The following is a 21,215-nucleotide window of genomic DNA, read 5'->3' on the forward strand; positions in this document are numbered from 1 at the left end:
CTTTGAGGGTGGGAAATATCATTTTTATGCCTCTTAAAACATTGTTGCATAAATCTAGGCTGATAAAAACAAATGATTGGAGTTGTTAATTTAATAGTTTACTGTCTGTTTCACAAGAAGACTGTAATAATTCAGTAATTCTGAATCTCTTCTGGGATAAACATAGTCAAATCTCAGTTTTCCAGAATAATAACAATGGTAATATCTACAAGGCAACAGCTTTTGACAGTTTCCAAAGAATTTTCCCATTTATTACTTCATTTTAACCTCTTAAAAACTCTGTGAAGTAGGTAGATGGTACCAACATGGTTATCTCCATGTTATAATTGATAGCATTTACTTAATATCATATGGTGATTTAGTAAAAGGTATAGGTCTGGTGTCCAAGTATGCCGATCTCAGGTTCACTGCTCTTTCTGTTGTATTATACTTCAGTTGCTTTGGTTTCTTTGGAAAGAGAAAGGGAAATTATATGATGGTAATTAAGTGGACTAAAATAAAGAATATGGATGGGAGAGGGGCAGTATAGGTTTACTGTTTAGGATTCAGGGTCTGGGTGCTTATTAAAGATTTGGGATTAAATCTTCAGTCTAGGTGTCATCATTTGCTAGAGGTGTGACCTTGGGCAATTTAATTAAATTATCTAGGTCTGCATTTCTCATCCTTAAAATGATTATAATAAGACCTTCTCCAGGGAATTCTGAGCATCATATAATAGACATGAAAAACGTCAATGGCCTGGCACGTAGTGCTGCTTCTTGGCTATTAACTCTCATGGATATTACTGCATGACATTAGATCATTAGGTAGAGCAACCTTGGACAATTACAATTATGGAAGAGATTGGTTCTTCTTTTGCAATCAATATTTTTATTCTTTGGATTATTTTAAATTCACCAAATCAGGTTCTTATAGAGCTTCTTTTACTGATGAACACAGCTGACTGTGGAACACAGATTCATGAAGAGGATGGGAGGAGAACTAATGGAAGACATTCCTGCCGAATTCATTTTCATACTTGTCTATCCCAGTGTTTCCCAAACTACCTGTAGTGAAGGACCAGATTTTTCTTTTTTTTGCCATACCACATGGCATGTGAGATCTTAGTTCCCTGACAAGGGATCAAACCCATGCTTCCTGCATTGGAAGCATGGAATCTTAATCACTGAACCATCAGGGAAGTCCTTGAAGGACCAGATTTTTAAAAAATAATTTCCAGTTTTTATGGACTGGTGCTTTTAAAAAATATAATACAAAGTATTTCAGCAATGTTAACTTGCTATAAATGTTTCTAAGGGCTTACCCTTAGTTTCTGTTTTGATGTCACTGTAGGTGAGCCCATGGATCACACCTGAAGAGGTTCTAGTCTCTCCCACGTCCTTCCAAACCAGCCTTTGCATGGTCAAAATGTAGCTGGTCTGATATCAGAGTGCTCCCCAAACCCACAAGCCAAGTTGGCAGTATACTTTTGAATTGCTATTTTGTCTAGCTGAAAAATGTTCTCCCAAGATGCTTCTTTTCTGATAAAGATTTTGTGCTCAGGTTTGGAAGTTTAATTACCTAAGAGTGAAATAAAAGATTTCAATCAATTAATGTAGTACAATTCATCCAGTAAAATCCCTATATAAGTAGAGCATAGAGGATGAAGATGAGAACTCAGAGTTGGATTAGACTGTGGTTAATTTTCTGAAGGATGAGCTGTCCCAGAAAACTTTGAGCTTGATTACTCAGTCTCTAAGTTGGAAAAGGGAGGTGATAGAAATTAGTGAAATGATGGGAGAGCCATTAATGAGAAGCCAAATGAGCCCAGTGGTACTAGGCACAAGCAGGGAATGTCAGCATCAGTCTCATAAGGGCTTTAGTACAAGGATAGGCAGGTGGTCTTTCTCCTATATCCTGTGACATCAAGAAGCTCTTATTTATTCATTCATATGACAAACATTTACACATTTGTGTAAAATATTACACAAGTATTTACACATAAATATTTACATTCATTTGACAAATATTTGACAAATATAGTGCCTTCCTAGCTTTTATTATGCATTAAAGATACAGCAATAAAGAAAGCACTCAATTTTAGCCTATTAGGGAAGCTGTCAATTGAAAGTTCACTTACAGTCAAAAGTGATGCTCTGGTAGTGTACACTGTGAAAGTCTAACCTGGTCTCTGAGATCAGAGAAAGGTTTCCTTTAGAGGTAGTATTACCTGTCCAGGTATAAATAAAAAGTTTCTAGGCGGAGGAAACAGCATATGCAGAGACCCTGTTTGTGTGAGAGAGCTTTGTGCATTTAAAAATCTGAAAGATGCCCAGGGTAGTTGGAAAGTTAAGAGGATGAAAGACTTTAAGATGAGGCAAAAGATGCAGAGAGGATTCATGAAATCTTCATGAAACACAGGTTTGGCTCATTATCCTAACCACAAAAGGTGCCCAGTACAGCACTTTGAACAGGAATAAAGAGTGATACAAGAGATTTACATTGTGGAAATACTATTTTGTCTTCTGTATGGAAAACTGATGGAACCTTGAGAGTCTTATCAGGTGACCAATCACTTATGAGGTCTGAGTTAATGTGTTCAGAGCTTTGGTGATAGCCATAGAGGGGAAGAGAAAGGGATTAGAGATGAATGGGCAGGCCTTTGCATTTTGGGGATGTGGGACATGAGAGAGATGAAGTGGAAGATAGCTTTCAGGCTTCCCTGGTGGCTCATATGGTAAGGAATTTGCCTCAGTATAGGAGAACCAGCCTTGATTGCTGGGTCAGAAAGATCCCCTGGAGGAGGAAATGGCAACCCACTCCAGTATTCTTGCCTGGAGAATCCATGGACAGAGGAGCCTGGCGAGCTATAGTCTATGCAGTCACAAAGAGATGGACATGGCTGAGCAACTGACCCTTTCCTTTCCTTTTTGCATTTTGGGGATGTGGGGCATGAGAGAGATGGAGCAGTGGAAGATAGCTTTCAGGTTTCTGGTTTGGGTGATGGATGAATGATGATGCCTTTCACAGGAAGGGACTAGAGTAGAGGATAGAGGTGGAGATTTGGTTGGAAGGTAAGTTCTACTTTTGACATGTTGCCTCTGAGGTTCTCATGGGAAATCTAAGGGGAAATGTCCAGAAGGCACTTAGATGCATGGACTCAAGAAATACCTGATCTAATATTTGGGGTATAATTTGAGATGTAATATTAAGCCAGCTCCTCCTAACTCTGAGGCAGGGCTGGAATAACTTTCCTAGCAACTCTTTCTTGTTTGCTGTTATCCTTCACCCTAAGGGCTTATGGCATTCACATTGCCGCCAGTAGAGCCCTCATCTGCCCTTCCTCTCTTGACAGCATCACATGTTATGGGCTTCTCATCAAAACTTAAACTGTCCTGTGCATGGTAGGTGATAGATGAGTTCAGCTTAATTCTTTCAGTGGCATACAGTCTGTTGAACATAGTGGCTTTTGAAGATACTATGTTTGAAAGTGTTAAATGTGTTATCTCTCCTGCTCCCCACTACTCATGCCTACCTGAGTATATTTGCATCATAGCAGGGCAATTCTCTAAGGGATCTTTTCCTTAAACATTGTTCTTCTGCCTTTAAAATAGCATGCATTACTTCTTCTTACCTCTGTTTATTATCATATGCTACCTTTTATAATGGCTTCCCTGGGAGCTCAGTGGTAAAGAATCCACCTGCCAATCAGGAGACGTTCAATCTCTGGGCTGGGACGATCCCTTGGAGAAGGAAATGGCCACCAGTATTCTTGCCTGGGAAATTCCATGGACAGAGGAGCCTGAAAGGCTACAGTCCATGGGGTTGCAAAGAGTCTGACACAACTTAGCGACTGAGCACAAACACCTTTTATAATACATTTTTTCCCCTTTTTTCTGATGTATTCATTTTGTCTTCCCCAATAAATGATAAGTTCCCTGAGAATAGAAGCCTTGCTTTTAATTTTCTTTACCCTGAACAATGTCTAGTGCAGTGCCAGCTGAATTCATTTGTTGAAAAATGGACATGTAGCATCAGATACACATGTATCTATAAAGGGGTAGGCAGGTATTTATGCAGACCACAGAGGTCATGGAGGTATTCTGACATAGAAGGTGGGTGGGCCATAATGAGATGAGGTGTGAGAGTGACATATAGGTGGTTGTGTATTTACTGCTGAGGTTGACTTTGTCAAGCTTATACGCACATGGATATAGAAGGCATGGTTGCCAACACTTAACAATATCAAAGAGTCAGGTTGATTCCTGTGGTTGAACCATCAGTCTAGCAAGGTCCATCTCTTTCCACGGGTGACTTTCTCTTCGTAGAAGTGTCTTACTGTGAGTGAGTTTCATTGACCTCACTTTCTTGTGAGCCTATCCTGTCAGCTTCATTGTGGTCAGAACTTGACTTGGAGCCCTGACTCAGAAGATGGACAAAGGGCTGATGATGAGAGACACGTTTGTGCTGGTGACTGATCTCCCGCCTTGCCTAACCGCTGCCTTCCCTGGGAGCCTCTTTGGTCCTACCGTGGACTAGCAGAGCAGTTGGTGATTGCCCAGGCTTCCAAACACTGCTGCTTGCAAATCAGTTCCTGACTAAGGAATTTCAGTCATTATTTGCATTTAATGTATGAAACAACAAAGAGGGGGAACACAGAGACTCATAAAGAGAGACAGACAGACAGACACTGAGACAGACAGGCAGATCGACACTGGATAGGAAGATCTATTAGAAGGGCTGAAGAACTTATGTACAGTTGCAGAATCTGACCCAAGATGGCCAAACTAATGGATTTTCTATTGTTTCTCTTTATTCTTCATTGATGTCCTCTTTCTTCCCTAGAAATTTATTATTCTGGATCATTTTTACTTATTTCTTTTCTCCTCTGTTCTCCAAGATGAAGTTTCTTCCTCTTCTCTGTCAGAACCTGGCTGTCCTGTGTTCCATTCATTCACTGTCATGCCCTTGTTGTGTAGCTTATATCACAAACCATTTCAAGACTGAGTGGTTCAATTGGCAACTCCTCAAAGATAAACATTCTTCTTCTAAAGAAATCCTTCAATGTTAAGAAGTGAATACCCGTGTTTCCCGAGCTTCACCTTAGCTGAGGAAAAGATATTGGCAGGGAGTTTTTCTGGCAGGTAAACCTTATCAGAAGAGCTTTCCCCAAAAGGAAATAAAGGAAAATGTATTTATTCCTATTACAGCAAAAGTCAGTTATACATTCTTCTTATAGAAAACTTAGTACATACAAGTTGGAAAAAAAAATCCACAAAACTTTCTACATCCTGAAAAAATCTGATATTAATATTTTAATATTTATTTCCATATTTATTTATCAATATAATTTTTTCTTTTTAAGAAAAATGTAATGGAAATTAATTTAACATATAACATGTACATTTAAGGTGTATAATATGTTACATAAATACATAAATACAATATGCATTTATGTATTATAATGAGAAAGCCATTGTGATAATTAGCATCTCTATCATCTTACATAATTTTTTTTTTATTGGAAGATAATTGCTTTACAATGTTGCAGTGGTCTCTGTTGTGCCTCAACACAAATCAGTCATTATTATATATATATCTCCTCATGCTCGACCCTGTCTCCCCTACCATTTGACTCATCTTGGTGGTTATCCCAGGGCACCAAGCTGGGCTCCCTGTGTTATATAGCAGCTTCCAGCAAGTTATCTATTTTACACATGATAGTGTTTACATGTCTGTGTTACTTTCTCAATTTGCCCTACTCTTTTCTTCCCCTGACTGTGTCCCCCAGACCATTCTCTATGTCTGTGTCTCCATTTCTTTCTGTAAATAGGCTCATCAGTACTGTTTTTCTAGATTCCATATGTATGTGTTAATATATGATATTTGTTTTTCTCTTTCTGACTTACTTTACTCTGTATAACAGGCATCCACTTTACTACAACTGACTCATATTTTTTTCTTTTAATGGCTGAGTAATATTTCACTGTATATATGTACCACAACTTCTTTATCCATTCATCTGTTGATGGTCATCTAGGTTGCTTCCATGTCCTGGCTATCATAAATAATGCTGCATAAATACTGAAGTGCATGTGCCTTTTTGAATTGTGGTCTTCTCAGGGTGTATGCCCAGTAGTGGGATTGCTGGGTCATATGGTAGCTATATTCTTAGTTTATTAAGTAATCTTCATACTGTTGTCCATAGTGGCTGTAACAATTAAAATTCCCACCAACTGTGCAGTAGGGTTCCCTTTTCTCCACACCCACTCCAGCATTTATTGTTGGTAGTTTTTTTTGATAATGGCCATTCTGATTAGTGTGAGGCAATACCTCATTGTAGTTTGATTTGCATTTCTCTAATAATGAACTGTGTTGAGCATCTTTTCATGTGTTTGTTGGCCATCTGTATGTCTCCTTTGAAGAAATGTCTGTTTAATTCTTCTGCCCATCTTTTGATTGGGCTTTTTGTTTTTCTGATATTGAGCTGTATCATCTGCTTATATATTTTGGAGATTAATCTTTTGTCAGTTGCTTCCTTTGTAATTATTTTCTCCCATTCTGTGTGTTGTCTTTTAATTGTGTTTATTGTTTCCTTTGCTGTGCAAAAGATTTTATGTTTAATTGGGTCTCCTTTGTGTATTTTTGTTTTTATTTCCATCACTCTAGGAGGTAGATCAAAGAGGATCTTGCTGTGATTTATGTCAAATAGTGTACTGCCTATGTTTTCCTCTAAGAACTTCATAGTTTCTGGCCTTACATTTAAGTCTTTAATCCATTTTGAATTTATTTTTTGTGTATTGTGTTAGGTAGTGTTCTAGTTTCATTCTTTTACATGTAGTCATCCAGTTTTCCCAGTACCACTTATTGAAGAGGTGTCTTTTCTTCATTGTATATTCTTGGCTCCTTTGTCAAAGATAATGTTCCCATAGGTGTATAGGTTTATCTCTGGGTTTTCTTCTTGTTCTATTGATCTATATTTCTGTTTTTGTGCCAGTACCATACTGTCTTGATGACTATAGCTTCATAGTATAATCTGAAGTCAGGAAGGTTGATTCTTCCAGCTTCATTTTTCTTTTCTAAGATTGCTTTGGCTATTAGGGTTCTCTTCTGTTTGAATACAAATTGTGAAATTTTTGTTCTAGTTCTGTGAAAAAATACCATTGGTAGTTTGGTAGGGATTGCATTGAATCTGTAGATTGCTTTAGGTAATATAGTCTTTTGACAGTATTGATTCTTCCAGTCCAAGAACGTGGTATGTGTGTGTATATTTATGTGTGTGTGTGTGTGTGTGTGTGTATATATATATATATATATATATATATATATATATATACACATACATATATCTCCAGCTGTGTTGTCTTTGATTTCTTTCATCATTGTCTTACAGTTTTCTGCACACAGATATTTTGTGTCATTAGCTAGGTTTATTCCTAGATGTATTATTCTTTTTGTTGCAATGGTGAATGAGACTGTTTCTTTAATTTCTGTTTCTGATTTTTCATTGTTAGTGAATAGGAATGCAAGGGATTTCTGTGTATTAATTTTATATTTTGTGACTTCACTATATTCATTGATTAGTTCTAGCAGTTTTCTGGTGCCATCTTAAGGTTTTCTATGTATAGTATCATGTCATCTGCAAACAGTGAAAGTTTTACTTCTTTTCCAATCTAGATTCCTTTTATTACTTTTTCTTTTCTGGTTGCATGGCTAGGACTTCCAAGCTATATTGAATAATAGTGGAGAGCGTGGGCACCCTTGTCTTGTTCCTGATCTTAAAAAGAATGCTTTCAGTTTTTCACTGTTGAGAATAATGTTTCTTGTGGATTTGTCATATATGGCCTTTATTATGTTGAGGTAGATTCCTTCTATGACTACTTTCTGGAGAGGTTTTATGATAAATGAATATTGAATTTTGTTGAAAGTTTCTCTGCATCTATTGAGATGACCATATGGTTTTAATCTTTCAATTTGTTAATATAGTGTATCACATTGATTAATTTGCATATATTGAAGAATCCTTGTATCCCTGGGGTAAATCCCTCTTGATCATGGTGTATGATCCTTTTAATGTGTTACTGGTTTCTGTTTGCTAGAATCTTGTTGAGGATTTTTGCATCTATGTTCATCAGTGCTATTGGCCTGTAATTTTCTTTTTTGGTGATATCTTTGCCTGGTTTTGGTACCAGGGTGATGGTTGCTTGTAGAATGAGTTTGGGAGTTTGCCTTCCTTTGTAATTTTCTGGAAAAGTTTGAGGAGGATAGATGTTAGCATTTCTCTAAATGTTTGGTAGAACTCACCTGTGAAGCCATCTGGCCCTAGATTTTTGTTTGTTGGGAGATTTTGATTACGGTTTTGATTTCCATGCTTGTGATCGGTCTGTTCATATTTTCTATTTTTTCCTGGTTCAGTCTTGGAAGGTTATAGTTTTCTAAGAATTTGTCCATTTCTTCCAGGTTGTCCATTTTATTGGCATATAGTTGCTGATAGTAATCTCTTATGATCCTTTGTACTTACATGTTGTCTGCTGTAACTTCTCCTTATTTGTTTCTAATTTTATTGATTTGAGTCTTCTCCCATTTTTCCTTGATGAGTCTGCTTAATGGTTTATTACTCTGACTACAATTTTGTATTTTTAATTGCATTTTAGAAACAGCTTTACTGAGGTATGATTAACATACAAAAAGTTGCAATATTTAATGTATACAACCTGATTAAGTTTTGAGATAAATATACATCTGTGAAACTTTCTCCACAATCTGCCATAAACATATTTATCACCTCCAAAAGTATAATTTTTGGAGGTTTAAATGATATGGTTGTTGTCACACTATAACTGATTTTTTTGTCTGCCTATTTTTATTTAGTATTTTAAGTAATATTTCCCAAGGTTCTTGAAGAATATAATATTTAATATACTTGTCATATAAAGTAGAAAGTTCTGTTGGGCTTAATTTAGCTTAAAATTCCTCAGCTGGACCTTTGGATGATTATTTGTTGTAAGTGTTTCCAGTTTTCCTTGAGAAATAACACTGCAATGAACAATCTTTAAAGAATAGGTGTACATTAATTTTTACTAATAGTTTTTTACTCATAAAAAGGTAGTATTAACTGAAATTCTGATGTGATATTTTCTCCAAGTCTTTACAAAGTTCTGTAACACAGAAGTTCTTCTTTACTTTCTCTTCCTGAGAAATGCTCCTTCAGATGCCCTCATTTGTGAAGCTTTCCTAGGTCTTATAAGATTGATAACTCCCTCCTCTAGGCTCACACAGACCTTTGTTTAGCCACAAATCACAGAATCACATTGTGATGACTTAGCCCAAAACTCACTTCTTGGAGAACCCCATGATCTCTTTGTCTAAGTCTACATAAGTGCCTTTGCTCAATGTTCATGTAGTGGCTCTAGACTTACCCTACATGGCATGTACTATAATTATAGTCAAATAGCTAGTTGGGTAAGCCTTTATTCAGGCTTGCCTACTTCACTGGAATGTAAGTGGACTGTTTGCTTCCTTGTTCATGCTCTTAGAGCTTCACACCAGTGCTCAGGAAATAGCTGCTAAATGAATGAAAAGATTGGAAGGAAGGACTTTTCAAAACCCTTTAAACAAGAAGTTAACATACGATCCTGCAATTCCACTTCTGGGTATATATCTGGAGAAAACTCTAATGCAAAAAGATGCATGCACCTCTGTGTTCATTACAGCACTATTTATGATAGCCAACACATGTTCAGTTCAGTTGCGTCCGACTGTTTGAGACCCCATGGACTGCTGCATGCCAGGCTTCCCTGTCCATCACCAACCCCTGGAGCTTGCTCAAGCTCATGTCCATTGAGTCAGTGATGCCATCCAACCATCTCATCCTCTATCCTCCCCTTCTCCTCCTGCCTTCAATCATTCCCAGCATCAAGGTCTTTTCCAATGAGTCAAGTCTTCACATCAGGTGGCCGAAATACTGGAGTTTCAGCTTCAGCATCTGTCCTTCCAGTGAATATTCAGGACTGATTTCCTTTAGGATTGATTGGTTGGATCTCCTTGAAGTGCAAGGGACTCTCAAGAGTCTTCTCCAACACCACAGTTCAAAAGCCAACACATGGAAGCAACCTAAATATCCATTGACAGATGAATGGTTAAAGAAGATGTGGTATAGACACATAGTTGAATACTACTCAATAGTGAAAAAGAATGAAATAGTGCCACTTGAAGCAACATGGATGGGCCTAGAGATTATTATATTCAGTGAAGTAAGTAAGACAAAGATAAATATATGATATCGCTCATATATGGAATTTTTAAAATGTTACAGATTAACTTATTTGCAAAACAGAAATAGACTCATAGACATTGAAAACAAACTTGTTTATTTCCAAATACAAAAACAAACCAAAGAGGATAGTGGGGAGTAGGAGCAGAGATAAATCAGAAGTTTGGGATTAGCATATACACACTACTATGTATAAAATAGAAGAATAACTGTATAGCACAGGGAACTATATTCATTGTCTTGTAGTAACTTATAATGGAAAGGAATCTGAAAAAGATATATATATATATATACATATATATATATATACACACACATGCATATTATACATGTATATGTAACTGAGTCATTTTGCTGTACAACTGAGACTATTAATAACACATTATAAATTAACTGCACTTCAATAAAAATGATTAATAAAAATGCATGTATTTTTAAAAAGGGGACAAAGTTAAATTAAAAAGTCTCTAGAGAAGAAGAAAATATAAACAATATCTGTACTCATTCATAATCTAGATCAGTTTGTAGACACATGCAATGAGGGCTTAAGCTATGCTAACCTTTTTACATATTTTACCTTATTTAAACCTTGCATTAGTTTTACAAGTTGGGTATTGCTAAGTCCTCCTCCATAATAGGTAAAGAAATGGAGGCTTAGTTAGAGAGGTCAGATAACTTGTCCTAAGTCACACAAATTGTAAGAGGGGAGCTGGGATTTGTCTGATTGAATTTGAGTTCTTAGTCACTATGAAAGATTCCTGTTATGTTCTTTTCACATTGGACTGGAATTTCTCTCCTCATAACCTCTTGCTAACAGAACTAGATCTCTGTCTTGAGCCCTGGGGAATGGGCTGGTCCCCCTTCTTCATCTTAGCTCTCCCCACACACAGATTTACTCCTGAAATAACCCCTGTGTGCTCAGTCACATCAGTCATGTCCAACTCTTTGCAATCCTATGGACTGTAGCCCTCCAGGCTCCTCAATCCATGGGATTCTCCAGACAAGAATACTGGCATGGGGTGCTATGCCCTCCTTCAGAGGATCTTCTCCACATAGGGATCGAACCCACATCTCCTGCATCTTTTGCATTTAGGCATATTCTTTACCACTGAGCCACTGTGGAAGACCCAAATATCCCCTACTCCAGGCATAATCGTTTCCATTCCTCCAGCCATTCCAATTGGGCTACAGCATAAGCTTTCCTATCCTTGTTTGATGCTTTTATTTTCACTTGAGCACTTTACTTTGCTGTGGAGAATCAGTCAATTCCTATACCTGGAGGAGAGTAAGGTGACTAGCAGGGAAAGAAAGAATAAAAGAAAAAAAATGTAAGTGATATCTTAAGAGAGAAGTAAAGATTAAGGCCATCAACTCTGGAGGCAGACCACTTAGGCTTAAATCTAAGCTCTGCCTCTTCCTGACTATGTGAGCTGGGACAGATAGTAAATAAGTTCTAAATCAGCTGATCAGATTCTTGGGTAACTGAGTTGAGTTCATGACAGCAAATAGATTGTAGACCACCCTCAAGCCATCATCTTTTTAAAAAAAATTATATTTAGTTGTAATTGATTGATGATTGCTTTACAATATTGGTTTGATTTTTGCCATACATCAACATGAATTAGCCATAGGTGTATTTTTGTACCCTCCTTCTTGCCCTCTTCCTGCAACCGAGAGAGGCTATTATCTTCCACCATCCTCGAGATGTTTACCGAGCAACTTTCTAAGTCCCTATTCCTGTTAAAAACACTTTGCCTGTATTGACTCGTCTGACCCTCATAGCAACCTATGAAGTGGATTATGCTATTATCCCCACATCACAGATGGAGCTGGAATTGTCTTGCTCAAACTCCCACAACTGGCAAGTGGAGGAGCAGGGGGTCCAGCTGCAAAGACTGTGTTCCTAACCATGCTACCTTTCTGCCTCAACTTCATAAGCTTACCTTCAGGGCTGTTCACAGCCTGCACGCATGGACAACTCACCTTATGTTCCTCCACGTCGAGATATTTGATTCCTCTGGCAAACTCTTATCTCCAGGACAGTGTTGGCTGTCCTTGCCTGCCCTCTCTTACGAGGGTTGTTAAAATGGGAGCATGGCTCACAGTGATTGATGGCCTGAATGCTGATCATTCCCTACCTCTCCAGGCTCACGGTAAATATTTACTTTTTGTTACACAGGAACAATGAGGTTTCATACAGGAGATGGATGTCGGGTGTATATATAATATTATGCTTGTCTGACTCCTTTGAACACCCAACTCTCATTTCCCAGGCTTACTCAGGCAAGGGAAGGAGACACTGCGGTGTGAGCTGTTTGACTTTTCAGAGGACACTCTGAAAGTTTGCAAGCTAGATGGAGTTTTTGTCTTTTTTTTTCCTTACTGAAAGACTAAGAAACATGATCTCTCTCAATAATCTGGTCGGGAGCTACTGGCTATCCATGTATCAACAATTCCACTTGACCCAATATTATCCGTAATATTGATTCACATTTTTAAACGTTAATTTTGTTTTTTATTAATTTTATTTTTACATTTTTTTGGCATGCTATGTCTTCATTGCCATGCATGGGCTTTCTCTAGTTTCAGTGAGTTGGGGCTACTCTCTAGTAGCTGTGCATGGGCTTCTCATTGTGGTGGCCTCTCTTGTTGTGGAGCTTGGGCTCCAGGGTGGGCAGGCTTCAATAGTTTAGGTGCCTGGGCTTAGCTGCTCTGCAGCATGTGGAATCTCCCTGGAGCAGGGATGGAACCCATGTACCCTGCACTGACAGGCAGATTCTTAACCACTGGACCACAAGGGAAGTCCTTTAACATAGATACATAATTTAGCTTTACTCTAAGCCATGATGTCCCTCAAATCATGGATGCCCTGTGGTGATTTTCCTAATACTTATTGCCAGATGTATGTAAGTGTGAGAATGCAAAATGCTCCCTCATGTTTTGTGACTGTGTTACTAGGACTAGTTGACAGGTAACTTGCATGCAGCTCTCAGCACCTCCACATCCTCGCTCAGTGACCCTAGGCAAGTCACAGTTCTTTTGGGGACCCTTTCTCTCCATCTGCAAAATGAGGCAGGCTCTTAACATTCCATCTTTCTACTCTTGTGTTTTGTCTTTCCAGCTCAAGGTAATGTTTATAACAGAGAAAAGAGCTCATATAGGCAGACAGGCTAATCTAAAAAATTTTCTCACTTACATAAAGGCAATTTCCAATCTTTACCTTTGGAGTAGGTTGGTAGTTCTTGTCATTCATCTATTATTGCTACTCAGGAAATACACGAGGAGGGATGAAGCTGCTGAAAGATTCTGTAATGCAGTTAAAATGGAATCTAAGTTGAGGGGAGCAGAGCAAAGGAGCAGCTCTAAGTGAGCTAGGAAATTGCAAACTCCACCTTTTAATGGTGTTGCCCCAACTTTGAGCTGGTTCTCTCCTTGTATTTTCTTCCTCCTTGCTTGTCCCTCTCCTCCCTTCCATCTTTGGACCTCCTTCCCCTTCCTATCTCCTTTCCCTCCCTTTGTTTCTCAAATGATTTTCCATTACTTAGGACAATGTGAAAACATGCATTTCTCTCCACATTAATGGGGAGCCTCTGGCTCTCAGAGCCTGGCTCTGGTGCTCCAGTCTCTGCAAAGCTTACCTCTTATCTGTCCTGCTGCTCTGCCACAGCTGGAAGGGCCTTGGAAATCATCTCAACCACACCCCCTATTTTTAGGAGGGGAAGCTGATCAAAGGGATAAACTTGCCTTGGTTCCTGTACTTTCACTTAAAGGCAGGAATGGGACTAGACTTTTAATTTTTTTATTTTAGTATAAACATATATTTTTTAAAACAGAAAACAATTTATAAGAACTTCCAAGTAAAACGCACAAGACTCATAATTTTTTCTGAGGACTATCTTACCAGATCTTTAAAGGTCAGTAAAATGCTGAGACTCACAGAACCTGTTTCTTGCTACTAATGGCTTTTACCAAATAATTCCTGCCTCAGGTAACATAATCCTTATGGATCCCAGTTAGGACCACGGTCTTGTATATGCTAATAACCTCAAGCAATTCTCTCTCAAGGATTCTCCCACTTATATTTAGTTAATGCATTGTTAAGAGATTGTATTTTATGCTTGCATTTTCTGTTAATTTTGAAGCATCAAGAAGACAAGTATCTGTCTCTTTTTTCATGGATTATCCCCAGTTCCTGTGACATAGGAATAATAACAGTAAATCTTAGTGGGCACTCACCTTGAGCCTGGCTCTGTCTTAACATTCAAATGAGAGGTGCTGTGGTTATCACTCTCATTTGACAAATAGGAAACTAAAGTGTGAGGAGGCTAATTAACTTGCTGATGTCCCACAGCCGAGTAAGTGGCAGAGCTGGGCTTTGAGCTCAGACAGCCTCACACCAAGGCACACAGCTTACCCATTGCTTGTCACACAACAGATATGCAACACATGTGTACTGACTCAGAACTTTTTCTTAACTATGCTACCAGCAACTTCACTGCCACTGTGAGACTCTTATGGCAGAGGAGGGACAGATTTATTTTTGAATCACAGATCTCTAGCTTCAAGGAGCTAGTGAGTTGTCTAGGGTTCTTGTTAATGCAGACTCTTTGGCAGTATCTCAGACCTATGACCTGAATCACTGGTGGCAGGGCCAGGAATCTGAATTGTTAACTGCCATCCAGATGATGTCAATGCAGTTGGCCTGGAGATGACCCTTTTGAGAGGTATCCTTTTTAAAAGTCTCTCTTAAACAGGTCAGCTTGAACAATGGCCTGCCACTTGATAGAAATGTGAAGTTTCTACAATAACTTTTACCATTTCTTTTTTCTTTAATTTTTTAAAGAATATTTACTTATTTGGCTGCATTGGGTCTTAGTTGCAGCATCTCCATTGAATCCCGTGGGATCTTTTGTTGAGGTGCATGTACTTTATAGTTGTGGTGTACAGGCTTAGTTGCTCCACAGTATTTGGGTTCTTAGTTCCCTGACCAGGGACAGAACCCACGTCCCCTGCTTTGCAAGATGGTTCCTTAACCACTGCACCACAAGGGAAGTCCCACTTTTACCATTTCTCTTTCCCTCACTTAGGAAAAAAATTTCAACTCATTAAGTAGAAAAGCCTTAGTGCACAGGATCTCTAGTGTGGGGGTAGCAGAGAACCAGCAGGGCCAGCAGTCTCTGGTTGAATGATTGCAATGAAACCTGAACTGGAGCCATTGCATTAGAGTGTGAAATTAGCCCTCACTTTGATGTTAAAGCAGGGGGGTGACTTCTTCTCTTGGGAGCACTTCAATACTGAGTCTGATTGTCAGAGGGTCAATGCTGTTCTGAGATCTATATGTTACCAAGTCCAAGCTTGTACTGCTCACTGCACAACAGGCCAATAAATCAAGAGACAAGTTGTTGGAGTTAGAAACAGCGACTTCATTCAGAAAGCCATCAACTTGAGAGGATAGTGGTACTAGAGTCCCAAAAAACCATCTCCCAGAGGAAGAATCCAGGCTTCTTTTATACACAGGGGGGAGCAGTGTGGTTGGTTGTTACAAACTTCTTGGTTCCAATGTCCTTTGTTCTGTGAGCTGTCCACATAGGTCTGGCTATAGTGTTCTTATAAACCTCCAGCAAAGGCAAATGCTATTTTCTCTCCTGCAACTTTTTACCTCTATATGAATGGAAGTGTTATACCTTTAATGGTCAGAGCCTTGAGAATGGAGACAAAAGTTTTCTCCTATCCAAAAACTTGTAACAAAGTCATTTGAATGCTGGTCCCCTGTTATGTGTGACTAGGGGGGATCCTGTTGCTTTAGTCTACACATATTCTCCACTGTCCCTGTAAACCATTTACAGAAAACTCATAATGGATCTCCTACTTCTCCTACTCATAATACGAATTTCTTCTCTCACTTACCCATGTATGCATGCATCCATCCAACTATCAAACACTTGTCAAATACCTGCTGTATTCTAGACTCTGTTTCAGGCACTACAGCTTAGTGATGAATATACAGAGAGGCTGCTCTCATGGAGTTTTCTTTGTAACACAGCTTCATGGTCCTTTGGGTTTCCTGTCACCTGTTTCCCAATCGTTTCTCCATAACTGGCTAATATTTTATTGTCCCATTCATTTTTTTTTTGCAAGATAAATAGGTCAGTAGCGCATTCTAGCTCACATATTTTCTATATGTGTATGTGTATATGTAGTAGAAGTGTATATCTACACATGTATACACACACATATATACACACATGTACATACATTGGTACAACACACACATACATGGTAAATACTTAAACTCAGCAAGCAAAGGTTGATTCTCAAAGGTCAGAGCCATAAAAATTTACTCTTTCAACAAATATGTAGGTGCTACTGTGTGCTAGTCACTGAGGAAAGCCAGTTTTGTGTTCAAAGAACCTTTACTCAGTTCCTCAGTATGGGCTCTGTTCCTCATTTTCAGGTCAGGTACTTGAGAAAGAACTGTCAGGTGAATGCCTGCTTGTTTCTCTTTGTTTGTGTCATTTATTAGAAAGAGTCATGGAAAGAGACAAGGTCCTGTTATGTTTTCAACTGAAAAAACAGATAATTAACCCCACTGGAAAATCATGTTCTATGTAAATGTCAATAAATTGTTGCACATTAGAAGGTCCAAAAAACCAACAAGGTAAACCCCAGATACCATCTTGATGCTGAAATGGAAAATCTTGCCATACCCTCCAATGTCCCCAGTTGCAAAATACAGCCTTTGGGGAGATTTATTGGCAACAAATTAGCTTAAATTTATTGCAGATTATTGATTTCTGCATTCAAAGGTTAATGAGGTTTGTGATTCATTCAACACTTCTGCTCTGGGGAGAATAATGAGATTGCCTGAAGACACAAACCATTCAATTAAAATAAACAGAAGACTGTAATGTGCATCCTGGCTATATCCTGATACTTTTCCCACTTGTCTTTTCTTTCTCAATGTATTTCTAAGGTGATTTTCATTTTTGCTTGTCAGGAGATGATTAAGATAATCCCAGGCAGCACTCTTACCAATCATAGATGATTCCCTCATGGATCCTTACGTGCAGAAGTAGAGCTAATCTATACAATCTATCAAGGTTTCTTTCCTCTGATATGTCTACACACATTTCAGTGTCTCAATGGTAGAAACACAAATTGATTGATGCTCAATTAGAAACCTCAGACTGGCAGGAAGATCCAACTATTGGGTTGGCAACAAGTTCATTCAGTTTTTCCACAAGATGTTACAAGAAAACCTGAATGAGTTTTTTTGCCAAGTCAGTACATTATTTGAAGCAGGAGGTATTGAGTCCCTAGGTACTGGCTAATAGCCTTTTAGCCAATATGATGCTGGGCTTGAGTAATTTCAAAGTATTGTTTCTCTGACCATTACAGATTTTCTGGTTTAATAATTTACCTGTAAGTATTTTTGGTTTGATCTTTATCTGCATGCTAGCACAGATGTTTTACAAATCACTAACTTAGTTCATTTATTTACTTCTAGATGAGACTGTAAACTTTGCAGAGAGCTCAGGGTCTATATTCTTTCCAAGGGCTTTTGTGAAGCACGCCACAGACTGAGTTAAGTAGGAAGAACTTCTCTATTGTCTTTATCTGACCCAAAGTCTTAATGAAATGAAAACCTGGCTCTCTTGGAGAGCCACTTATGAAGAACACAGGAAATTGTTCTCTCAACAGTAATTTTATGTCTATCCAAAGACAAATTACATCTTTGCTTGTGTATTCCTTTGATAGTTTCTCTTTGATTTAGTTCTCTGGGGGCACAGATGGAAGGCAAGTTGCTAGACCTAGTTCACGTTTAAGTCATGAAATGTAAGGGCTGAGAGGAAGCCTAAAGTTCATTTGGATTCTTTCCATCATTTTGTCACTGGGGAAATAAAGCCCAGAAGGGAGCGCTCAGGTCCAAGGTTCTACAAAGCCAGCTTTCTGATTTTTCTTACCACCAGAAAATCCAGGCATTTCGGTCTCATCCTGATAAGAATGGCTCTCAAAGCCCTGAGGCTGTCTTCACAACTAGACTGATTTCTTGGGGACATAAGGGACATAGGATACCCTGTAGCTCCTTCTTCTGCCAGTCAGAAACAGTTCTTGTTGTGAAACCACTCAGAACACAATTTGATTGCAATGCCATGCACTGACTTACTGACAAAGGTCAGCTGAAACATTCTTCTTTAAAGTGTAAGTCATGAATGAAACTAAAATTTGTAAAATGTTAAAGAACCTATTGGATCCTTAAGAATCTTACACTTGGAAAACATCCTAGAAATAACCTAACTTGGTGATTGCAGCCATGAAATTAAAAGACACTTACTCCTTGGAAGGAAAGTTATGACCAACCTCGATAGCATATTAAAAAGCAGAGATATTGCTTTGCCGACAAAGGTCCGTTTAGTCAAGGCTATGGTTTTTCCAGTGGTCATGTATGGATGTGAGAGTTGGACTGTGAAGAAAGCTGAGCACTGAAGAATTGATGCTTTTGAACTGTGGTGTTGGAGAAGACTCTTGAGAGTCCCTTGGACTGCAAGGAGATCCAACCAGTCCATCTTAAAGGAAATCAGTCCTGGGTGTTCATGGGAAGGACTGATGTTGTAGCTGAAACTCCAGTATTTTGGCCATCTGATGCGAAGAGTTGACTCATTTGAGAAGACCTTTATGCTGGGAAAGATTGAGGGCAGGAGGAGAAGGGGACAACAGAGGATGAGATGGTTGGATGGTATTGCCGACTCAATGGACATGGGTTTGTGTGGACTCCGGGTGTTGGTGATAGACAGGGAGGCCTGGCGTGCTGCAGTTCATGGGGTTGCAAAGAGTCAGACACGACTGAGTGACTGAACTGAACTGAACTGAACTGACTCTTAACATACCTCAATCCACTTTATAACAGAAGCATTTGGGTATGACTGAATACACTAAATCCGGTAAAGCACATTTCTTAAGTTTTTAGTGTTGGATGAACTTCTGTAATGATTTTCCTTTCCTGGGATTTCCCCCCATTCTCTGTCTTTAAAAGACATTTGGGAGACAAGCTTGTTACCAGTAGAGCTTACACTAATGTAACATAGTCACCAAAAACTTGTCTTATTTGTAGTAAACTTTTAGCAATGTCTTAAAAAAATTTTGGACATGACCCCTAGCCATATTGACATTCTTGTCCACCAGAGATTGGAGTTTGGGATGCAACATGAGAAAGCAATGAACCAGAGTGAACTGATTTTCCCCATGTTCTTTCAGAGAGAAAGCTGGAGGATATGCTGAGATTTTAAAAATCTGGGTGCAGTGGTGTTAGGAACTTTTAAAATGAGCATTTTATGCAGATGAAACATTGATCTGAAATAAATTGTAGCTTTTTGAAAAGAGAGCTAAATCTCAAAGGAGAGTATGGTAGATGGCCCGGATTTTTGTTCAGGAATGAAGGGCATCTTCCTCCAGCTGCTGGGAGCTCTGCAGGCTACCAGTTCTATAGAAATTTTCCCAGGTGAAAAGCTCCTACTTGCCCAGGGTCATGCCCCCTTCTTGGGAGAGACTCTAACCAAAGACCAGAAGGTATGGGGTATATATCAAAGGTTTGTCCCCTACTCACAACCTGGTACAACTCTGAAGAGTCATTGACTAAGACTTTTATTGGGAATGCATCATGCTGAGCTTCCTGCTTTATCCAATCTTGCTTTCTGCCTTTCCAAAGGTGTTGACCAATGAGAACTCATCTTACTAAACCACTTACAGGCCAATTTCTATCTCAGAATCTACTTCCAAGGAAACTCAACCTATAACAGAGAGATTGCTCTTCAGAATCTCTCTAGAAGGGGATCAGCAAATTCTGGCTCACAAAAATAATGTTGTTCACTGTCTGTTTTTATAAATAAAGTTTTATTAGCACACAGCCGCAGTTATGTGTTTACATGTCTTCTATGCTGCCTTCTTGCAGAGTTGAGTAGTTGTTAAAAGAGACCACGTGACCCTCAAAATCTAAAACATTTACTACCTGATCTTTTACAAAAAAAGTTTACCAATTGCTGCTATTGAATACTGGAAGAAACACAGATCATAGATGATAGGGAAATCAAGGACAGGAGTCTATCAGAACATGATGCATTCTGGATGGAGTTTTAAACATCTGTTTTATGTCTTTGATCTGTTCCTTTCTAGTCATATTCATGTCCGACCTTTGCTCTACCTCTTTACTGGGTTGATACAGAGAAAGTAAGGAATGTGAATTTATGATCTTGAGTTTGAATTTTCGCATAATAAAATGAACTTATCTTCTCTTGTGCTTTAGTGTTTACAAAAACATTTCTACACACACCTGTTTATCTTGAGGTGTAGCGAGCATGGTCTGCCACCTTCATTTGATAAAGAAACTGAGGTCCAAGCAAGTTAAGTTGTTGCCTATTATCATGTTTTTAAAATCCAGAACTATGGTCTCTTATTTCACTTATTTTTATATTTCTTATCAAAATAAATGGAAAGGCATAGTAGAGTCATTGTTGGGCAATGAAGTAGTAAGCAAAGAAAGAAGAAGCTGTGGTGATTTTTTGCAAGAGAAAAATATCCTTCTCTGATGATTGTTTATATATTAATCCACCAAATGTTTATTGAAGCACACTGAGTTGGCATGTGGAAAAAACCTGTTATCTCGGAAAAGTTCTACAGATGGTTTTAATGTGAATTCATAGTTTGGAACCAGAGATCATGCCCTGGTTGTTAATGCCTAATGATAGTACCTTTCAGTGGGCCTTGTGTGTATAAAGGAGGCAAATGTATTCTTCTTCTTTTTAAAAAATGGTTAATGTAAAATTTACATACAGGGAAATGCATAGAACTTAAGTGTATAATTTGAAGCATTTTGACAAATTCACATAAATTGAACCCACATAATTTTCAAGATAGACTTTTTCCTTCCTGCCATACAATTCCTTCTTATCCCTTACCAGTCAACACT

Source organism: Muntiacus reevesi, chromosome 1 (assembly GCF_963930625.1).
Source record: "Muntiacus reevesi chromosome 1, mMunRee1.1, whole genome shotgun sequence".
Classification (NCBI taxonomy): Eukaryota; Metazoa; Chordata; class Mammalia; order Artiodactyla; family Cervidae; genus Muntiacus; species Muntiacus reevesi.